The sequence below is a fragment of the Triticum urartu genome, chromosome 6A (genome assembly GCF_056163025.1).
Source record: "Triticum urartu cultivar PI428250 chromosome 6A, HENAU_Tu73, whole genome shotgun sequence".
NCBI lineage: Eukaryota > Viridiplantae > Streptophyta > Magnoliopsida > Poales > Poaceae > Triticum > Triticum urartu.
This window is the reverse complement of record NC_141878.1, coordinates 118,303,150-118,312,535: the sequence shown is the minus strand read 5'-3', so window position 1 is coordinate 118,312,535 and position 9,386 is coordinate 118,303,150. Positions and strand designations below refer to the sequence as shown.

General features: G+C 45.1%; 1 long non-coding RNA gene across 2 annotated transcripts; it reads left to right on the top strand.

The window, feature by feature from the left end:
• The first annotated feature begins 6,719 nt into the window (after positions 1-6,719).
• On the top strand, positions 6,720-8,710 carry LOC125516012 (uncharacterized). Of its 2 annotated transcripts, none has more exons than XR_007287210.2 (4): positions 6,720-7,256; positions 7,457-7,696; positions 8,102-8,371; positions 8,454-8,710. It is a non-coding gene; the product is annotated as an uncharacterized LOC125516012 (long non-coding RNA). The 2 variants fall into 2 exon arrangements; XR_015607541.1 differs by having other exon boundaries at positions 7,447-7,696.
• Positions 8,711-9,386: the final 676 nt, after the last annotated feature.

The following is a 9,386-nucleotide window of genomic DNA, read 5'->3' as shown; positions in this document are numbered from 1 at the left end:
CAAAATCTATCTTCCCTAATTGGTGTGTACTTGCAAACCCAATGCACTCCACAAAAATTGACATGTTCATAGGAGGCATTTTGATCATAACTAGTGCAATCATCATTAGTACTATGGATATTCAAGGAGTTCATACAAACAACATTGCAATCATGCTCATCATTCAAAGATTTAGTGCCAAACATTTTAATGCATTCTTCTTCTAACACTTTGGCACAATTTTCCTTTCCATCATACTCACGAAAGATATTAAAAAGATGAAGCGTATGAGGCAAGCTTAATTCCATTTTTTATAAACTAAACTAGTGATAAAACAAGAAACTAAAAGATTCAATTGCAAGATCTATAGATATACCTTCAAGCACTCACCTCCCCGGCAACGGCGCCAGAAAAGAGCTTGATGTCTACTACACAGCCTTCTTCTTGTAGACATTGTTGGGCCTCCAAGTGCAGAGGTTTGTAGGACAGTAGCAAATTTCCCTCAAGTGGATGACCTAAGGTTTATCAATCCGTAGGAGGCGTAGGATGAAGATGGTCTCTCTCAAGCAACCTTTCAACCAAATAACAAAGGGTCTCTTGTGTCCCCAACACACCCAATACAATGGTAAATTGTATAGGTGCACTAGTTCGGTGAAGAGATGGTGATACAGGTGGTATATGGATAGTACATAAAGGTTTTTGTAATCTGAAAATATAAAAATAGAAAGGTAACTAATGATAAAAGTGAGCGTAAACGGTATTGCAATGCGTTGAAACAAGGCCTAGGGTTCATACTTTCGCTAGTGCAAGTTCCCTCAACAATAATAACATAATTGGATCACATAACTATCCCTCAACATGCAACAAAGAGTCACTCCAAAGTCACCAATAGCGGAGAACAAACGAAGAGATTATGGTAGGGTACGAAACCACCTCAAAGTTTATTCCTTCCAATCAATCCGTTGGGCTGTTCCTATAAGTGTCACAGACAGCCCTTGAGTTCGTACTAGAATAACACCTTAAGACACAAATCAACCAAAACCCTAATGTCACCTAGATACTCCAATGTCACCTCAAGTATCCGTGGGTATGATTATACGATATGCATCACACAATCTTAGATTCATCTATTCAACCAACACATAGAACCTCAAAGAGTGCCCCAAAGTTTCTACCGGAGAGTCAAGAAGAAAACGTGTGCTAACCCCTATGCATAGGTTCATGGGCGGAACCCGCAAGTTGATCACCAAAACATACATCAAATGGATCAATAGAATACCCCATTGTCACCACGAGTATCCCACGCAAGACATACATCAAGTGTCCTCAAATCCTTAAAGACTCAATCCGATAAGATAACTTCAAAGGGAAAACTCAATCCATTACAAGAGAGTATAGGGGGGAACATCATAAGATCCAAATATAATAGCAAAGCTCGCGATACATCAAGATCGTACCACCTCAAGAACACGGGAGAGAGAGAGAGATCAAACACATAGCTACTGGTACATACCCTCAGCCCCGAGGGAGAACTACTCCCTCCTCGTCATGGAGAGCGCCAGGATGATGAAGATGGCCACCGGAGAGGGATTCCCCCCTCCGGCAGGGTGCCGGAACGGGTCTAGATTGGTTTTCGGTGGCTACGGAGGCTTCTAGCGGCGGAACTCCCGATCTATTGTGTTCCCCGATAGTTTTAGGGTATATGGATATATATATATAGGCGGTAGAAATACATTAGGGAGCCACGAGGGGCCCACGAGGGTGGAGGGCACGCCCAGGGGGGTGGGCGCGCCCCCTGCCTCGTGGCTTCCTCGATGATCCCCTAACGTGCACTCCAAGTCTCCTGTATTGCTTTCTTTCCTAAAATAACTTTTCCGAAGGTTTCATTCCGCTTGGACTCTGTTTGATATTCCTTTTCTGCGAAACACTGAAACAAGGGAAAAACATAAACTGGCACTAGGCTCCGGGTTAATAGTTTAGTCCCAAAATTCATATAAAATAGCATATAAATGCATATAAAACATCGAAGGTTGATAATATAATAGCATGGAACAATCAAAAATTATAGATACATTGGAGACGTATCAGTCATCATATTAAGCGATGCATAACGTAAGCAGACACGGAAGAGTGCGATCTCTCTTGCGGACCCGTGTAGTCCTCAAGGTCATCTGCTCAGTTGATGATGGTAATGCAGTTGCCGTGGCTGCCGGTGGCGGGGAAGAAGATCTGAGGTGGCGAAAGACAGTCTAGAGAGCGGATCCCTGCTGTGGTGAACCCTTTCGTTGTTGGAGCAGCTGAGCTGGGGTGGAACACAACACCGCAGGAGCAGGACAAACCACACAAGGTTTTCTTTGACACATATCTGTAACAGAAGTAATTGTGTAAGGGCTTGTTTGAATTTGAGGATTCTAACAATGCAGGGATAGGAAATAGACAGGAATAGGATTGGAATGCACGTGCAAAACAGAGAATTTAAAAACACATGATTTCTACCAATCTGGGTGTTTGGTTCACCAGAATTGGAAGATCACAGGATGCAAAAAAACATGGTGAGATTAAGTCAAACCACAAGAAGTGTACAACCTCTTTGGCGAAGCCATGTCGATCTCAGTGTGATTGGGTTGGCTGGTGAGGATGCTCCGGCTGACTTGGCTGTCGGAGGAGGGGAAGATCTTAGGCGTCTGGAGATGGAGCCCGAGGTACTGCTCTGCTGTGATGGAGGGTTTCGTCGTTGGAGCATCTCCAGTGAGTTGTGCGACGCCGAGGTTGAAGCAGGACAAGAGAGACAACGTTAACCTGAGTGGAATTCCAATAACATCTCCAATAGATGACGTAAAATACATAACCTCAAAGTGCTAGATGTATACATCAGCCGCTCATCTCTGAACTTAACTATCAAAACTGAATTTAACTGTCGAAACTGAACTTAACTGTCGAAACTGAATTTTGCTGTCGAAACTGAATTTTACTGTCGAAACTAAACGCACTAGAGGTGAGGCTACAAGTCAGTCGACTAACTTTTTCATCGGTGGTCAGTCGATTTTGCAGCCGTTGGATACGAAATCAAGGGCCTGCAGTTCATCCTCAATATCCACACCCCTGAGCCGTGAGCCATCACCGGCTAAACAGCCGCCCCCCGCCCGCCTCGAAAACACTCCCCACCGCCGGTCCGCCGCTGCCCCGGCCATCCTTGTAGCCCCCCCATGCCGAGCTTTTTCTCCGGCGATCCCCACGCCACAGCCCACCACCGCCGGCAACCACCGCCCGCACCCTGAACCCTAAGATAGATAGTGGGGTACCTCTCCGGCGAGCCCCCCTCCCCGCTGCGGCTGGTTCTTCCATAACTCCGGCGAGCCCCCCACCCCCTGAAAATCGACTGGCCCAAAAGTCAATTCAGTTGACTGAAGTGTAGTTAAATCGGAGCAGCATCGCAAGCAAGAGCAACAGCGAGAGCAGCAGCACGAGCACGAGCAAGAGCAAGAGCAAGAGCAGACCAGGAAGGGGACCGAGAGCAAGAGCAGAGCAGCAGCGTGAGCAAGAGGTAAAGCAGCAGCAGCTCCTACTGATGTGGAAGTCGCCGCCGAGGGAGTGACGCCATGGAGGAAGTGGCCAGCGACACCGCCGTGGATGGAGTCACGCTATGTCGGCTCGGGACCAAGCGCCGGCACCACCGTGTGATCGAATCAAGAAGAAAATGCGGCGATTAATGTACAACCTCTTTGGTGGTGCCGATTAGGCCGCAGCTTCATCCGAGGAAACGGTGATGATGATGCTCTTCTGGTGGTGCAGGTGAAGACGGCGGTGTGGGAATGGAGGTGGCGCGAAAGACGAGGGGAACGTCAGGGCAGCTCCTTTGAGGTGGAGGACGGGGTGGCTGAACCGGCGGGACGACCAGATCAATGACGGATCCTCATCCGGTACGATGGATGAGGACGTCGAGGTGTTGCTGTGGATGACGTCGTCAGGGAAGAGGCTCCGGCTAGGTGGCGGACGGAGGAGGGTGTGGGGGCTTCGCGGGTTTTGCCGGCCTCGGTGTACAAATGGGTGGGCGGATGGGATGGGAGTGGGGAACCATGGCTTGGGACGCGCTTATCCGAAATGTGGGGTAAGTTACGGAAGTACCCTCACCGATTTGAGGCGGTTCTTTCAGTTCAGGGGTATCATGGGCATTTTGCGTATCGGGATTTCACAGGAGGTGGGAGTTTTCGTGCGCGTTGTAGTTTTGGAATAGCAAGGCGCGGGTTGAGATGGAGGGAGTTGTCGGAGCACAATGAGACAAAGATATATCTTAAATATTTCGGGCTAACAAGGCGCGGGTTAAAGAGGCGGGAGTTTCGCGGCACGATAGACAGAGACGCTAGCTTGAAATTTCGGCATAACAAGGCGCGGCTTGAAATTTCGGGGAACAAGCTTAACGTGTACCAAAAATAGACAATTTAGACTAGTATGATATACTATGTACAATGTGTTTAACACGCACAACACACATAGAGACACCATTTAGACTAGTAAGGTACACGTGCATTGCACACATGAGATTTGGCAACCAACTTATGAATAAATACCACATTATAGCATGTAAGCTTTTAGTCATATATGCATGATGTAGATGTTCGTTTAATTCTTATAGTTCATTTCATTCGAAATCATCTAGTTTTTATAAGAAAGCTAATCTATTTTAAGATTCATGGAATTGTGCGTTGTAAGGCATAAAGTAAAAACAAATCATGTAGAAAAACGTTTGGGCAATTCTTGGCCCCCTAGCTCATGGGACATTTTTCATGGCTCCGCCACTGCACGCAACAGCGCACGTTCTCGCCCCCTCTCTCTAAATATCGATCTCGTTGTTGTGCACTCCTTCATAGTCTCCCTCCACTCGGCCCCTCGCACCATCTTCTAGCCCCCACCGGATTTTGCCACATGTACAATCTAGCAGACTCCATGGTTGAACTTAAGCATAATACACAAATCTCAAAACCACAATGCTTCTCCTTTGTTCTAGAATCTTCCGTACCATAATTGCCCAAACATTTTTTCTAGTTGAATTGCCATTATTTGTTTTTACTTTATGCTTTACAACGCACAATTCCATGAATCATAAAATAGATTAAGGGCTTCTTTGATTCAAAGGATTCTCAAAGGAATTTTGGAGGATTCTAATCCTTAGGAATTTTTCCTATCTTGGTCGTCTGATTTGTAGGATTGTAAACCATAGGAATTTTCCCATATGATTCATTTGCACTAGATTTCATAGGAAACATCCCATCCACTCAAACATCTTTGAAAGAATTTTGCGTTTTTTGAATGCACAATCAAACACTCCTACCATCCTATAGGATTCAAGACGACATTCCACTCTAATCCCATGTTCTTCCTATTTCCGCATTTTGGAAATCCTACGAATCAAAGAGGCCCTAGGTTTCTTATAGAAACTAATTGATTTTGAATGAGATGAACTATAAGAATTAAACGAAGGTCTACATGAGGCATATATGACTCAAAGCTTACATGCTATAGTGTGGTATTTATTCATAATTTGGTTGCAAAATCTGACGCGTGCAATGCACGTGTAACTTACTAGTACTTCGAGTATGTGCAAAACACAATGGCACGCTACACAGTGTTTCTCTTACAGTTCATGAAGCCACGTGGCACATGTGGAGGCGTTGTCGTGACATCCTCCCACATTTATGGTTAAAATGTGACACTAAATACGACTAGTAAGTAGTACAGTAGCAGTACTAGTATTTGACCGCATGTGTCACCTTCTCTGTGAGGCATGAATAGAAAAATGCTAAAAATGAGATGACTAGCAAATTAGATCATTCCTTATTGCCAATAGAATAATGCCTCTTGCTAGTAATATATAATAAGAGTAGAGAGTAGAGGATATGGCACTGGGCTGCCGTGTTTCGTGCTCCTCCGTTGTACTCCAGTGGAAAACTTGAGTATACCGCACGGTTATTTGCTCCTCCTCAGATCGTCGGCACATTTGTACGAGCAGTCAAATCACAAGGCCCCGCCTTCTAGCACTAATGAGCCATCAAATCACAAAGGCCCTCGCCTCTTGTGAAAAGGGCCAAGCTAGACTGCCCCGCCCTCTAGCCTTTTAAAAAATATATAGATTTGTACAGTTGTAGTATCGATGGATAGCACCATGGAGCAAAACTAACAAGATGTAATTAAAGAAAAAAGGTGGTACATATAGAGAGCGCTCGTCGCCAAATTATGCATATAATATATGACGCTACCGGCCCACTATGAAGGTACTAGTAACATAGACTAGTAACTGGTCTATGTTACTCTCCACTATGACCAGCCAACACTACACCACGGTGGAGATTACATGACACACTTCTGTGGGCAAAGGTCCAGTAATCTCCACAAAATAACTGTCGGCGTAGCTTTTAAGTTTTATCTTCGGATCATATGTTAGCATAGGTACATTACTGTGGACACACTAAGTGTCGGCAACCACACAACAACAATGTATCTGTCAGTAATTGCTTAATAACATGTTATGTGTCGGCAGATGTGTGGGTTTTGACATTTTTTTCAGTCGTCGTAGGTAGGTACTTAGCGACCTAACATGTGTCGGCCTACATAGGATGTATGGACACGAAAAAAGTGTCGGCGTAGGTGGACACGTGTGAATCATTGGAAACTTGGCGCGAGATTTCGGCGGGAGGGGAAAATTTTCAGGTTTTTGTGCAAAATAACCTCCACCCCGAGCAAACAATCCCCAAATCGAACAACTCCACAACCCTAACCCGTGTTGTGTCGCTGCCCACCTCGCGCTCGATCCACGGTCCGGACGCCATTGCCGCCGGCCTCGCGCTCGATCCAAAGTCCGGCCGCCATCGCCGTCGCCCTCGCGCTCGACCCCGTCATCAAGCCGTCGTCCCGGAGGTCGCACCCCCCTCCCCCAAGCTCCACCCCACATCCACCCATCCTCGCACTCTGCCCCTCCACCCGAGATCGAGCCACGGTCCTCGCACTCCACAATCCGACGGCCGTCCTTGTGTCCTCCTGACATCCAGCCGTCGTCCTCGCAAATCTCCATCCCTGCTACCTCCGGGGCTCCATCGTCGTGCTCCCGCTCCTGCCGGATCTGCTGCTACCGGGGCTCCATTGCCGGCCTCCCGCTGCTGCCGGACATGTTGATGCCACGGGATCCATCTCCAGGCTCATTACGCTGCTACCGGACCTGCTGTCGGGGCTCCATCTCCTTCGAGTTGTGCCCCTCCAAAAGCCATCCGTCCCCGTGCCTTGAGGTAAGCGTCAACTCCTCCTAAGTTTTCCTTTGCTGTACTGCTGCACTTAATTCATATGTCGTTGCTTGTGACAGTAGACAACCGGACAAGAATGTGTTTCTGTTGCTTGATTGTTTTGTACTGCTATTTTGCCTCAATAATGAATAATGATTGTTGCTTCACCGATGCAAAACTAACATTGTCGCACTAGCCAAATTCAGATACTTGGCAAATTTGATATTAATGGTGCATCATGGACAAAACGTGGTTGTCTAAGCCTAGGTACATCAAAGTTTCCTTTTTCCCGAACTCATAAGCGGTATAATTATGTAATGAACTGTTCTGATATCTCTGTTTGTGGTGATTGGGTACATGAGTCGACAACGAAGCTCGGCGACGTGATATGGCGCTCGGTGTAGGTGGCCATGGTGGACCTGAAGCTAGCTGAGATAAGCGATGGGGTCAGTGTTGTGCTCCTCCCGTTCTCATTAACCAAATAGTGCAGACTGTGGCTGTATGACTCGTGTATATATCCACTTGGACCACCAAAATCAAACTGATAGCAAGAACTCGATATAGTGCTAAGTTATAGTTCGTAAACAGATCCATATTAGTTTAGAGATCCGCACAACAAATTTATACATTCAGAATGACCACCAAAATCCAGCAGTACAATTAACTAGATTGGAAGAATTTATTTGATTAATATGTGCACATGAAACAACAAATTAACCCGTGTGAACTATCCACATCGGTCTGAGTTATGCTAAACTTTTTGATCTTTTTATTAACCACATCGGTGGTCTAAAAGAATTAATGAGTAGCAACACAGACTAAGAAATTGCTATTTATCTTATCTATTCTAGGAAACCGGAGACTGAATTTACCAACATGGAAGGATTCCTCAAGAGCACATTAGCACTTGAAGCTGCTGCTGTCGCAGCTCTACAATTTTTCTTCTTTCCGGACGCCTGATAGCCCGAGCATGCAATAGCAGCAGCACGAGCAGGCCGTGATGTGCAACATCAGCAGAGCGCTCTCAGTGCAGCGGAACTACTCGGGCGTCTCTGACGACAGCATATTTGATACTGAAGTTGAAGATTGTAGCACGACATTCGTACTAGTGAGAATTACATGTAGGCCTTTTTTTGAATGCCTATTTTTCAGTTGTTTTGGGAATTAGACCAAAGAGTAATGATTGTTGTTGTCTTGTTGCAGATCAAAGATGCCAAGAAGACAACTAATGTGCCAGGAGGTGCAGGTACTAACAGCAGTTGCCTCTACTTGTTGAAGCTTTAGATTTTTATTTCCTCTTTAAATAGATCATTGATGGTAACCTCAGCTTCATCCTCAATGGCCCGTGATATTGTAGTATCTCTTCATCTAAATTATACATTACAATTAAACTGAATGTGTCAAGACAATGTACAAAGAAGTGCAACATAACTACATAAGGCCCAGCCATGTTTCCTCTATAGCATATAAAAGTTCAGTACAATCTACTACTGCTGGTTCTTAAATATTATTACAACCTGCAACTCTTAATATCTGACAAGCCCATCTCTTTATAAACTACTACGGTGTGTTCTTAAATATAACAAGCTACAACTACTACTATGAGTTGTTAACAAATAATATTGCTGATCAGGAATCCTATCTTATGGTATTTATTGCCAAGTTTGTCGGCATCATCTTATCCTTTATAACCTGTTTCAGACTCACAGAGCTGCCATGTTAGCTTATTAACTTGCCACCAATCTGAACTTTTGAGCTCCAGAATAGAATATTGTAATTCTGATGGTGTCGTGCGGCTCAATTAAGAAACGATTCTGCGGAAACATATTGATAATCCATGTCCTGATCTTGGTCAAATATGTTACATACTTGAAAATAGCCACATCCTAATTCTGCATCCTTTCCCCTTGCATTAGTTTAGTTTGTTTGTTGCCATACCAAGCTTATTTTTGAGAACGTGTTTTACTCGTCATAAGCATTTCTGTAGCATATATGCACAAGTAGATTTTCTGGGAATGCTCTTGCTAATAATTCTGGGACATGAAACCAAAAGGAACTCAAGTGTGTTGATCAAATGATGTCGACAAAAATAGCAGAACATTGTTTCCTGTGGTGATTGATTCCTGTGGAGAAGGA